This window comes from Cuculus canorus, chromosome 2 (genome assembly GCF_017976375.1).
Source record: "Cuculus canorus isolate bCucCan1 chromosome 2, bCucCan1.pri, whole genome shotgun sequence".
NCBI lineage: Eukaryota > Metazoa > Chordata > Aves > Cuculiformes > Cuculidae > Cuculus > Cuculus canorus.
In genome coordinates, this window is record NC_071402.1 from 88,928,261 (window position 1) to 88,942,463 (window position 14,203).

Below are 14,203 nucleotides of genomic sequence, written 5' to 3' on the forward strand. Positions count from 1 at the left end.
CTGGGCAAAGTCACACTTTGAAGACTCAAAACAGCAAGGAAATCCCTCAACGTGTGAAAACCGTCCACCTTCCGGTGCATGCCAGGGGATGAGCAGGCTTGGCCAAATCCAGTGCCGATGGCTAGCTTGGTTTAGTTCAAAACAAGATACGGGTCAGAGAGTGAGCCCTGCACCTTCAGCCCTGCTCTTGCTTCTCTTCCTGTGTGTTCCTTTCCACCCACAGGGGGACTTTAGGGGTTTTTTTTCCCCCTCACAGCAGCTTAATGTTTTTAGTTGGCTGACAGCAGCAAGCAGCAAATACTTTGCACACTGAAACAATTTCTTTCTCAGGACACAATGTGGATTGAATCTGAACAGCTGAGCTGCTGTCAGTGCAGAGGAGCTGGGGTTCCATGTGCTATGGGGGATGTGAATCTGCCTAAATCCCATTGACCTCAGCAGGACATAGTTAAATGAATGTTTAGGATTTGGGGAAAGTGGTGAAAGGCGTAGGTGAAAATGGAGTCCTAAGGAGTGGGGATTTGGTGGTAAATTCTGAACTCCTGTGTTTTTCTAATTAAAAAAAAGAGATCACTTAAAACATTGAGGTCACAGGTCTGGTGTTTGGTTTTTGTTTTGTTTGGTTTTTTTGAGTTCTTTTTGTTTTTATTTTTTTTTTAAATTCCACTGGTTTTGGACACATCCAGGTTTAGGAAGGAAAATTTTGTGCTCCAGGAATGCCAGACAAGATCTCCAGAGTTAATCCCTCCAGGATCCTCTGAATTACCTCCCCTCACTCGAAGAACAATTTAGCTATTGACTGCAGTCTGGACAAAGCACAAGACCTGAATATTCCTGAGCAGTGAAGTTTTCATTTGGACCTGGGCAAATATGAAAGATGGAAACTAAAATATCTGTTGAAGTAACTTGTATTTTGCTGCCTGTGTTGTTACAGAGGCCTTCGACATGCAGTCACTGCTGGTGAGAGAAGAGACTATGAGCATGAGGGAAAAAGATCCTACAAGTAATAGGACAAACTACAGGACAAAAGGTCTTGAATTGAAACATGCAGATTCAAATCTGAATACTTAAATATAAGCTATGTAGAACAAGTAACAAGTTTGATGTGTCTTCATTTTGAACAGCCACCTAAGAGTCTCACATGCAATAGTTAGGATCTAAAAAGTGCTGTCAAGATGCTTATCTCAAAGCCCAAGTAGAAGCAAATGTTGTGTTTATACAATGACACAGACTTGCCTTGCAGATGCACTGAAACAGTGGTTACAGGGCTGCCTTATTTTTGTCCCTGTTGTAACTGACCCCTAACCTGCTTGCCTGCCTGCCGAGCATTTATCCCTGAAAGACGACAGTAGTTTCATGTTGGCGCTTACCTGGAGAAGCTCATTCTAATTTTCTGCTTATCTGCCAGAGGAGTGTGATCAGACAAGCTATTTGAAAGGTATATTGGGGTTTCTAAGCCTCATGAAACAAGGCAGAGGTTAACCCAGGCAACCATCAGGCTACAGTTGCAAATTGGCCTGCCTTCAGAGGATAAAAAAGCAGTGGGAGGGTCTTTTCAGGCAAACCCAGCTAGCTAGTGAATTGCTAAAAAACCTTGATCTTCCAGTCACAGAAAGCAGGAGCTTTCTGAACTTGGAGAATGTTGGTAAACTGGAGGTTGACAGCAAAACATTGGTCCCACCCCACATAGAGGGGATGTAGACACTGCTGCATGGACGTGTTCCAGCTGGAGAAGAGCTTTGCCATGAGGGGATGCTCCCAGGTCAGGTGAAGGCAGTAGGATTCTTGCAAACCAGATAGGTAAGTCAGATCCTCAGAGCTGGATTTCAAACAAAACCTGAACCAGTTCATAATTCTGGGGTGGAACCAGGAATTTCCATGGCTTTGATCAAAATTGTAAAAAAGTAATGGTTGTGGAGTTGGCGTGTTTTGAAGTTTTAAATTTTAATTCTGAGAAAATCCAAGATGCAAACTAGAATAGTCTGAGATCTGTTTCAATAAAAACATTTTGTAAAAAAAATAACTGAAAAAGCGTGCTGGGAAATCTCATGGAAAAGAAGGTGTTTTTAAAATATTGTTTCAAAGTTCATGGAAAACGTACATCACATTTGCGTTCATGTTCCTGATGAAAAAATGAAGACTATAAAAATGAAAAATTAAGACGTTTTCACTGAAAAGAGACTTTTACACACTACACTTTCTCTGACATTTTTATTATTTTAACTTCAGCAGAAAGCATACAATACAGACTCTCTTGTGTACCTGGTATCACAAGGGTGTGAGAAGTGAGATTAATACTTTTCTCCCTATTTTCCAACTTGCAAAAATCTCAAAAGATAAATAACTTCGCTTTATTCACTGAACCTTCTTTTGGGAAAACTTTTCAGCGTTCCAAACTTTTCTTCTGTAAAAATTCTTATAAGTTCTAACTTCATATTTATCTCTAGTGCAAATGAAACATAAAATCACTTTGAACAAATACTGGTCATCAGAGACTGCTGACCTTAGCCTCGTTCTCTTCTTGCCATTGTAACTGTGGTTATTGAGATGGTGGGAGAAATATTTTAAGGGAACTCCATATGCGCGTTTTGTGTGTGTTTGTGTGTGTGTGTTAACACAAACATGTATATAGGTACAATATACCATAGAGATGTGTAGGTGTGTATGTGTGTATATATAAAGTACATGTGTTTATGTTTTTCAGATTACTGGGAACTCTTGTATCAAGACACCAACATTTGATTGCATCCTGTGAGAACAATAGTTTACACACAGCTGAAGAACAGAGTCACTATTTAAACTGTAAAGTTTTCTGTTTAGTAAGACTTTCATCTTGATGGACACTAATGTAACTTTCTTTCGCCATGCTGAAGACAAAATGTTTGTCTTGTAGCCTCACTCAAAAATAGAGAAATTACTGTAAGTGCCTTACCCCTCAAAGGAACAGTATGTGATGAAACAGAATATGCCTGAACTTATATTTAATTTTGCTGACAAACGTCTTTTGAGCAATCGGCTGTTCGTCAGATTCTTTTCCAGTCTTCTATTTTTATAAGGTATTTTTAATACTGATCTTTCCACAAACTGATGACACAATGTCATCTCAAGATTGGAATTGGTCAGAACATGTTTGATGAAATATATTATAACTGAAATTTGCCGCTTCTTGGATACTGAAACATTTTGCAGAGGGGCTGGTGGTGATGAATAGGGAGTTTTCTGTATCCCAGGATGAGGTCTCTGCTTATGCCTGATCTGCAAGCCTGATTGAAAACTTGATCCCTCTATCTCTGAAATAGATGTTTCAACACAATTCCATACCCTTCTGTTTGAAAAGTTTTTGTTTTCATTTCAAGACCATAAGAAAAAATTGGAAAGCCTGCATGGTTTCGGAATGGAGCTATTCCACAGTCACCCAGACAGCTCTGATAGATACTTTCTTTCCCACAAATAATTGTGCCAGATTTCCAGAAAAGGGTGCAGGGCTACAGCTGTAGTTTTGTTCCTCAGAAGTCACATGTCACTTTCATTATAGTTTGAGCTTCGATACACTTTTTATTTTGCACTGAGCTGGCTACAAGATGTCAGGCAGTCCACAGGCACATGCTCAGCCAGAGCTGTGACTCTAGGATGCTGTTACAGCTGTCCTTGTTGGTTTCAACAGTGTGAATACTGTGGCTGGGTCTTTTTCTTTGATTGGGTTTGGGTTTTTTTATTTAAAAAATAACAAAAAGAAATCAAATTAAAAAAAAAAAAAAGAAAAAAAACCCTAAAAAACAACCAAAGGCATTTATAAATACTTGACTTCAAATTCCTGCACAAGGGTGACTTAATTGAAGCCCATACCTGGTTGAACAGGGTTAGGCTGTGCCAAAAAAAGCCTCTGTGCCTGTTTCATTTGAAACTTATGGAGGCAAGATAGGCAGTTTAGCTGTGGTTTCCAGAAATGTCTCTGATGTGGAGTTAAGCTTTTTTTTTGTTTTGAACTCCTATTTTGTTAATGAATGTGATGTTAGTTGTACAGCCTGAATTTTAATTATCTGTTACTTGGTTTAAAGAGACACAGTCACATTTTCAGCCTTTGAGGTCGTGTTTGGAGATTAGATAGATAAGATAAAGTCCTGTCCAACTCCCCTATTTAGACTTTGCTTCTTGCAGTATACGCTGAAATTTCATGGCCATGTTTCTACTCACTGAACTCTCAGGCCAACACACATTGAACTTAAAGTAAAACCTGAAATATCCTATTAGGGATGTTTTTTCTTTGGATTCCCTGGAAGTCCTAAATTTGATCTGCAGAAAAATTCTTCTTATTTTTTTATTTTCCAGAATTTAGGCAGTCTTTGAAATTGAAAATAGTTTTGAGAAGTGGTTCTCCTCTTAGTCAAAATATTAACAAAATATTGATATTATTAATAATACTTCTTTGTATTATTAATAATGTTCTTCTTTGAAGAGTACAATGAAACAGCAGTAGACAATTCTATTAAACTTTTCTTCCATAGGGGACCTTGTGTTGTCATTCTCAGAAAAACATAAGAGGAGAACTCTCCAAGAGCTCATAACCTGCCAACCATATCAATAATCAAATGTCTAAACACTGCTTGAGGAGATGATCTTTGGAGAATGAAGCACTGGCGTCTGACAGGCTGTGGAAGGTGGGATTCTGGCCTCTCAGACCATATCTGAAAATGGGACTTGGGATGATTACAGTGCTGCAGGAAAATGGGCTGCAGGCTTTTAGGAGGTCCCTTTTGTAGACTTTTGGAAGGTGCATCCTTGGTAATGGTCTATATGAATGGTTTGACAGTGGTGGCTCTAAAATTGAGCCGGGTAGGTTGCATGTTTTTCACCTTGTTTAAATCACCTAATACTTATGGTGCCCAGCTAGTAGGCAGAAACCACAGAGGAGCTTACAGGGGATGTCACCAAGATGACTGCAGTCCCTTAAGGGGAATATATCCAACTCCATCTTCTCATAGTAGGATTTTATCATTATGCTCAGCTGTTACAGTGGCTGATCTCTGTACAACTAATATGATGTCGCTGTTAGAAAGGTATTCACATCCTTCATAATTTTGTAGTGTTTACTTACCCTTGCTATGACACTGGTATTGACTCTGCTGTTGTAATTAAAACTAATAATTCAGTAATCCTGATAATATATTGCAACAAATTGACCAATGATTACACAGGAAACTATATTGTGGCAGTCACTGAGGACTGCCTAGCATCAGACAATTTTAATTAGAGATGACTAATTCCTTATCCAACCTCCGGAGTGCAGAGGATATAGGGTGCTAAATGCTAACATTTCTATTGATTTACCCCATCTTAGGGGATTGCAGTTTGATAATCATTCAAATAAAGGAATCTCCTTTTGCAAAAAAAAGACTAGCTTATGGTGCATGGAGGAACATCATTTCAGCTGCCATTAGCTTTATCTGAAATCTGCAGCATCCTGGATTGTAAAAATCAATCGGTTCTGTAAGGAACAGAGGAAATGCCTGCAGAAGTGCCCAGCTCCTCTGCAGACACTAAGTTGAAATCTCTTCTTCCTGCATTCAGAAAATATTTTAAAATCAAAATTATGTTTGTAGAAGTTACTCAGTTACCCAAAGAACTGTGAACACAAACTAGAGAGCTTCTCCACCTGGATTGTCCCAACAACGTTTCTATTTTGACGAAATGTGTGGCATGCGCCACTGCCTTTTTTCAGTATACTAATGAGATGCAATGTGAGAAGCACTTGGGATCAATGAGCTATTCATAAGGAATCTGTAAACTACAAATTAGGAAAGGAAAGTCCATATATTCTGTGCATAACCTACACATGTGACAATTCCACAGTGTGTCTTCTTTTGATTTAGAAAATCTGCAGTTGTCCACAAGAGGAAATACCAGTTTGCAACAAACACCATAACAAAGATCAGCAGATACCTGCCTGTTGTGTGGAGGGCTGCCATTCAAGGTATTGCTGTGATTTCTTCCACAGCGCCTCCAATACAGGCACCACCATCATCCCTTCCTTCCTTCCCTTTAAATTGCTTTCCCATATGCAGCTCTATTGTGAAACCAGGCCCTCTGTAGTGGCTTCAGGGCAGTGGAAGAAATGCGTTAAATTACATATACTAACATAACCATGAAAAGTTAAAATGGGTTCAGTCAGGTACCTGTTTAAATACCTCTCTCATCTTGCTTGTTTTCTAAGCTTTGGGACAGGAACGTTGTTTAAACATAACTCAGCATAACACCCTGATTTTAAATATGGACCTGTAGGCAGCAGTATAACATATGCGTTAACACAATAACTTTGTAGACCTTAGCTGAACCGTAGAGCTGTAGTTATTCCACGGTACAAATATAGTAATTCATTAGTGTTCTTTTGCTTGCATTAAGTGTTTCCATTCAAAACTAATGACAGTGTTAAATTAATTAAGTTATAACTGCAGTTTTTCCATGATGCTATCTTAGAATAATAACCTAGCAGTGGTACCCACAAGCCTATTCAAAATCAGGCTTTGTGGTTTAAGGTGACATACAAACACTTTTGTAGACCTGAGGTAAAAATAGTGGAGCATATCTAAGGGAATTAAGAACCTCAAACACACCTTCTAATGTAATTTTTTTACTTAGAACTAGCTTTTTAAAAGTGCTAATGCATTGCTCCTTTCAACAGTAGCAAAGGGTAAATGATATGATTTGTACCTGCAGCTACAAATCTGCAGCTATTCACACCTATGCACTTTGAAAATACCTCCTTCATTTTTAAAAATGGGAATCAACACCACAAAGCCTAAGCATGAACCGAGCAGTGTGAGCCAGAATACCTTCAGAAGATGATTTGCAAATGTATGTATTGTTACGTCAAGATGTAAACAAACTGGCCAGGAGAGTTTGTTCTATGAGTTTAGTTACAGAAATAACTTGAAATATCCTAACAGGAACCTGTCTATCTGCTTAGCTGGCATATTGTTGAGAAAACCAGTGTGCTAAATATGCCACTCTTGGTCATTAGTCTCCCAAGTCACTGTTGAAATTTGTCTTTAGAGTTGCCCTGAAGCACCTGTACTGTACCTGGGAAAGGAATGCATGAAGAAATAGAGCTGTTAAAAGCAAATACTTATAACAAAACAAGGCTTTTTATGTTAAAAGAAATAATATGTCTTGTGTAGTTTGCTTTCAAAATGTTAGAAGTTTTTCTGTCTCATGCAGTCCTGTGAAGTGAACAGAAGGTATGGGAAAAGCTCCTTAAAGGCTCAGGCTTACTTTGAGCTTTCACTCACAAAAGTGTTTTTTGACTGATATCTCATATAAATTAATTCGGTGTCACTTACGTTGAAAGGACATGTTTGCTCTTGATCTTATTGCTCACAGGTAGTTTTCTTTGTACACCAGCGAGACGAGAAAGCAACCATCAAATCATAGCATCTAACAGAAAGAGGCAGGGAGGTCTCTCTCATTCCTGCCTCTACTTTTCAGCCACAGGAGTTTCTGAAAGTGCTGTCTTGCTGCTCCCCTCAGTTTCCCAGCACTGTTCTACAATGCAGACTATCCCTTGCACCACTTTGCAATAGAGATCTATCAAGTTGAGACGAGATTTAATTAAGCTAGTGGAATTGGGAAGAGGGCTTGGGCATGGTTACAGCGCGGGATATACTTGAGGGATTTTTTAATGTGCCTGAACCAAGCCTGAGTTAATCTTGAAGTTAATCTGAGATCAAAAGCACATAGACTGTTTGAAATCTTATCTGAATCAGACTAGTAGGTCAATTAAGGCAAATGTTAAGTAAAATTGCTTCAATTACTACAGTCAGTCAATCTTGGTAGCTGAGATTGGGCTCTTCAGATCAGGGACTGATCTACTACTGTTAGATTAGGGTAGTAAAAGGGGTAAACTTATTTGCATGTATTTCTTAACACTGTGGCTAGGTATCTGAAAAACTCGCCTCTTTTTATCTGGTCCACAATACGGCATAGCTAAAACCTGGCCTTACAAGTCCAGGGCTATTTTCTCCAGTGTCCAAAGGGCTCACAGTCAGGCTTTGAGTTTTGACCCATTGTCAGTTTAGGCACAAAAAATCTGCCAACAATTCCAGGGGTATTGCTTTTTCAAATAGAGTAATACCATTAGATAAAAAATACATATAAAATACATACAAAAAATACCATACAGTCAGATATTGACTGAATTCCTGACAAAATCAGCTCATTTAAAAATGCGCCTGTGTATGAGGAGGCTGGCTTTGTTTCATCTGCAATGGTTTACGTTAGGACATAGATAGTTCTAGTATGTACAAAATTTTGCAGATCCTTTTACTAGCACAACATGTTCTCCCCCTTTTAATGATTGGTTTTGGCTTGCAGTTCCCACAGTGTAGAGTTCAGTTTGGGCAGCTGGAATTCTGAAAGGAAAATCTGGGGCCAAATTTCTGGTCTCTTCTTTCTGGTGCCTACATCAAGCAAGGTCCCTGGGTATATCTCTGTCTCTCTTCCCAGACTGTAAAATGACTGTCAAAGCTTTTGCCTGTCTTAAAAATTAGCTCAAGCCCTTCACTAACTACAGAAGTGAAAAGGGCTTTTAGTTTTCCCTCTGTTTTTAAGCTGGTTAGGACCTGTACCTCTCATGCCAATCTTTCCTTTTGGTAACTCTTTCTCTTTCTTAGAATAAGAAGAATGTATAAATAAGTTTTTTAAAGAAAAAAATGTTTGTTTCAGAAAAAAGTTTGCTCTGAATTACAGATTTTCAGCTCTTAAAAATACAAACTCATAGTTCAAACTGCAGCGAGGCATAGACATCTTTTTCTTTGCGATGTATGCAGCTGTTTCTGCCCATGCAGAGAGGACTATATGTATTTTGGGCAAGAATGTAAGCCCCACTCTGAGAGTTTCTTTGTGCGGACCTCTGTAGGTACTTCAACCCTTTCATCATAGCGCACTTTTGCAGGAGTTCTGAGCATGCTGGTGGGTTTATAATGTACCCAAATGGAGGCTTAGACTAAGGCCACCAGATTCATTTTCACTCCCAGCTTCAGGAAGGGTCTGAATACAGATAAGAGGCCGAGGCCCCAACCTACTGATTCACCTCAGTTGTAAAAGAAGCCAAAGGAATTAATAACGTATGTAATTTACAGCATAGCAGTAATAGCGGAATTTTGTAGTGGCTTTCAATTATAGCCTTGAAACTGATTTTTTTTTACTTTCTGTGAAATGAATATGCGTAACGCTGCAGCACAGGACTGGAACAAGCCAAACGAGGTGCATTAGATCCCAACACAGCAAACAAGTTCCAGTGTAATGTTGCCACCCATTTATTTTGAGTGCCTATGGGATGTGATAAGCTCCCATAGTTCAGACACGCTTGTCCCTCTTTCCACGTATGTTTCACAAGTTCACAAGCCATAGCAGTTAATAATACCAGTGTATTTTTTAAAAAAAAAAAAAAAGGCATATTCTTTTGTAAATGTAAGCAACATCTGGTTGTGATTGGGGAGGAGATTGGTATTGGAAGTCATTCTGAGAGTTTTATAATGCTTCTCCTAAAACTGACTACAAAATCCCCTCCCTCTTCTGCCCCAAGGCCTAAAAAAGTCTTTCTTTCCCTTTGATATTCTGACACTTTCTCTAAGGAAAGCTCTAGCAGGGAGTAGTGCTGAAGATCCAAGGGAAAAGTTCTTATCTATTGCCTCAAGCTACAGCTTTTACCTTCTTAACACCTGTAATTTGATTGATAACACTTTACAAGATGTGATAAAGACACTTAATGCCATTAGCAATATTTGCACGCTAGTAATCTTCGCTCAGAGTTATAGGCTCAGTCATTACCAGTAGCTCTTCCTCTTTTCTGCTGCAAGCTGATTTATGGAGGTGTGCAAACTTCACTTTGGACGTGCAGTTCCAGTATGAATATGACCAAGCACATTCTTGTTTCATGATTAGATCTGTATCAAAATCACTAGGCAGTGCCTCTAGTATCTTTATATTATGAAGCAGACACGAACAAATCTGTCTCTGTGACAATGCAAGATAGCAGTCAAGAGATTTGACGCATAAACTCAGCTTGAAAAAAGCACGTGACTTGGGTATGATGGACCCTCTTCCAATAGCACAACCCTGTACTTCATTCTGAAGTTTTCTTCATTCATACCCCTACGCTTTTGGCACTGAAGGAATGCCATAAAGGCACACAAGGCCTGGTTTTTCCCTGATCTGTCTTCTTGTGTGTTTACTGTTTGTTTTCACAAAATGAATGCATGCTGCTCTGTAGTGGTGTAAATGAGTTTTTCCAGGTGTCAGGTAAAACATCAGAGAATCAAAATAATAATAATTAAAAAAAAAAAAGAAAGAAAGAAAAGAAAGAAAATCAGAAACCAAGATCATTTCAATATCCCCTGGGGATGTACACCCATATCAGCAGGAGGAGAAAGTTTCAGCTTGGTGGATCTGGGGGAGAATAGGCCAAACCTATAAGACTTACAGAAGTTGGGGGCTAGCACTTGGACTGTTGGTGTTTAATGACCGTCCTGCCAGATGAGGCTTAATAGAACTTTACACCTACAATACTATAGTGCTAAGCAGGGAGGGATCAGGTCCAGGTCCTCTATGTTTGCCAAGCTTGCCTCTACTTTGATCTCCTTCCAAGGCAGCACTGCTCTTTGTGCCTTCATAGAGTGAAATCCCAGCCTCAAAAAACTCCTTGCACGCACTGTGGTTGACTGTAGAAGGCCACTAAGCTCTGATCAGCTCCCAGAGTAAAATGATTAATGAAACAAGTGTTCCTGCTCATTCCAGGTGAAATGGTGGGTGCCAGCTGGCTGGAGCTCTACCCAGGGAAGCAGCCAGAAGTCTCCCTCCCGTCACTCTTTTTGTATCCCAGCTTCTCCAGTGGGACAGAAAGAGGGACAATGTTTGCAAAGCTCTTCCTGACCACTCATTCTGCAGGGAAGTGTTTTACTTTTTTTGTGTGTGTGTGGTATTTTTAAATATTAACATCAATGATCTTTGTAAATGACAGAAAATGATGCCTTAAATACCTGTTCAAAAAGCAACTTTATTATGATCTCCTCAGCAGGACAGTTGTGCTTTTTATTTCTTCACTTCCATCGCAAAGCGTTGCTAATTAAAGATGTCATGTAGACCCACACAGGAAGGAAAGAATTTCACAAAATATCCTGTTTCCCACCCGTTGGATGGGAATAGAGTGGGGGGAGAGAAAATGAATCAAAGGATGAGCACAAGAATATAAGTTAAAACTGCAATAGCGACAATAAGAGTTTGTTCTTTTCCACAGGAGCCTGTCCCAAGAAGGGATTCCTGGTGGGACATTTCCTGTTCACATTGCAGTCTTTCTCATGAGAATCCACTCTCAGACCCCATGCCTCCTTGTGGATTCTAACAGATGGTGGCATCCAAGTGGACCCTGACCGAGCCAAGTAAGGAAGAGTCAACAATATGAGACCGTACTGGTAGTGCTGGAGTGTGATCCACAGCTAATGTTCATCTTACAAGAACTGCAGCAAGAATAAGACACATATGTGATTGGGGCTACTCCAGATAAAAATAATGCTATAGGTCTGAAAAATGCAAAGACACTTCAAGAGCTTTATTCCATTTTTAATAGTGTTTATTAAATTATGCCTATAGCTTCCTGATCCTATGAAGAGATTTCTTGAGAAGTATTAAGCATGTCTGATGCTTAACAAGACTGCTTAGGAACAATCAAAAGATGTTTGGTACTCTGTACTGTTGACCCTGGGATAGCTGTTCTAACAGTGGTGCTACTGTTCTAGATTACTACTCCCATCCCTCTTGAGTGAAGAACAGTCTCAGAGAGGGTGTTGAGAAAGCAATACTTGCTAAGTAGATATTGTAAGTATATTATTGTTCAGTTGTGTAGTAGCACACTGCACCTATACACTGGTACTCTGAGTATCATGTTGAGAAACTGGTAGCATTGAGAAGCCGAGATTCACTAAAACCTGCCACTAGTGAAAAATCACACACTGTGGATTTGGAAATTTTCATCTTTAACCTGATTGTTCTTGTAGATGCCAAAAGAAACCTATCCAGACAACACTTGACCTTATGTAAAATATCCAAGATTATTTTTTTTAAACTGCTAGCTAAAAGCAGTGCCTTTGATAAAAGGAAGAATCTATTGTTTTAATTACCCTCTCACTAGTAAGCCACCTTATTGACTGGATGTCTAACTTTCATTTTCAGAAGCTGGGTACGCACCTAGATGTGGAGGACGGGATTATGGAAAGGTCTACCAAGACATTTTTCATGTGGAGGAAGATTGGGGAGTAAAACAACTACAAAAGCATGTGAGGCAGCAAGAAGAGAAAAAAATTGATATGTCTCATATTGTTAATGTTTTTAAACTTAAAAAAGATACCTCTAAAATCTAACAAAGATGAACTTCCCTAATCAATAGGAGCCAATTACGAGATAGTACTAGAGAAATAATCTATAAACCATCAGGAAATAAAATTCCTTTTTTTCCCCCAAGCATAATGACCACTTTTTGGAAGTACCTTTTATTCCTGGCAAGTGGGCAGAAACTTTATGGGGAATTGATAAGAGAACAGCAATGCTGCCTGGTACTCTTGGCCAGCGGTGGTATGCTCTGCCTTCAGTGCAACCACTGAAGCCCATTAGCATCATAAGAGTAAATGCAAAGGCAGAGCCCTGTCCTGGCAGAGAGCAAGAGGCCATATTGCTACAGACAAAGCCCTAGAAATAGTCTTGGGATGTTTCCTGTGAAATTAAATATATGTTTGAATTCATGCTTCTGTTAACATGATACTCTATTCCATACGTTTCACAGAAGTTTTTATAAATTACTAATCTTAGTTGATCCCATTATTGGATTATAAATGCAGATGGTGGAAACTTGCCAGAGGCTGGATTTTCAAAAACATCATCACGTGATGGGGTTTCCAGTTTTGTCCCTAATGACACTGGCCAGAAAGCTGTAGTTATTGCAGGAACAACAACATGGCTATGCACTTTTGCAATAGCAGGTATGCAACGGCTTTTTTAAAGACCTCTAGTGGTCTGTTTGGAAGAAATCGATGAAGGTTAGAGAATACAAGTTTTTCTTGGAATAAAAAAATGAAAATATTCAAAGGCAACTTAGAGCATAAATTCTTACAATTTTACGTTTATCTGGTACAGTGGTAGCAATGAAGGTGAGACTGTAAGCTGGTTAAAATACATTTAGGTGCTCCCTATTACATCTTAAAGAACAATCACAGGAAAACTAAGTTTAGGTGGAAATGGATAGAGCTCACTGAGTACAAATGTTTCTTTTTCCAGAATTATTCTCCTGCTGCTGTCGTTCAGGAATAATTGCAGAGCATCTGTTCTTTCATAACACCTCTTAAAGGTAAAACCATCAGTGGACAGATGAATATTTTCTTTCCATTTTCATATCATTGGCTAAAACAGAGGGAATATCATACAATTTCTTGTCATACCTAAGACCCATCAAGATCTCAAAAAGCAAGAAAGATGCCTGTGGGATGTGAGAGGTGAGAGCATGCGTTACTAAGGAGAAGTCCTAGAGACTGCTTTACAGCCACAGTGACAAAATTCACAGTTATGCTCCTGTATTTGAGTATTTTCAGTTCCAAATCCTACTTGGCAAACATAGTTTAATTTATGTTGTTTTTTTCATTGTGTTTTGGGTTTTTTTCCCCTATTGAGCAATTGTTAACCTGAAATCACTGTTTATATCATTCAGTGGTTTATCACAAAGAACACCTGTGTGAGAACTGAATGTGATAAGGAAATTTTCAATACATCACTGTTTTCTGTTAGCAAGGTGTAAGAATGTATAGAAGTTACTATCTGTCTCCTATTTAATTAAGATAAGAGAATTATAAAATGGGGTGTGTACTACCTATGGTCAATATGTAAAATCCCACCTGAAGAGATAAACTGTACATTAAATGTAAAAACAATGTCTCAAAAATGTTCACTTAGGGATTTTATCATGCAGTTGCGTTCTAGAGCAAATCTTGGTTCATTTTCTTTTTTTTATAACACTTATTAATGGCCATGCCTCAAGGAGTTATTCACTTATATCACAGTTCTCGGGAATTGTGTGTAGGCAGATTCTGGTTTCTATACTGGATTAGTGCTTGCGAGGATGTTTGGTTGAATACAAAAGTAGGAAGAATACTAAATCTAATAGAGT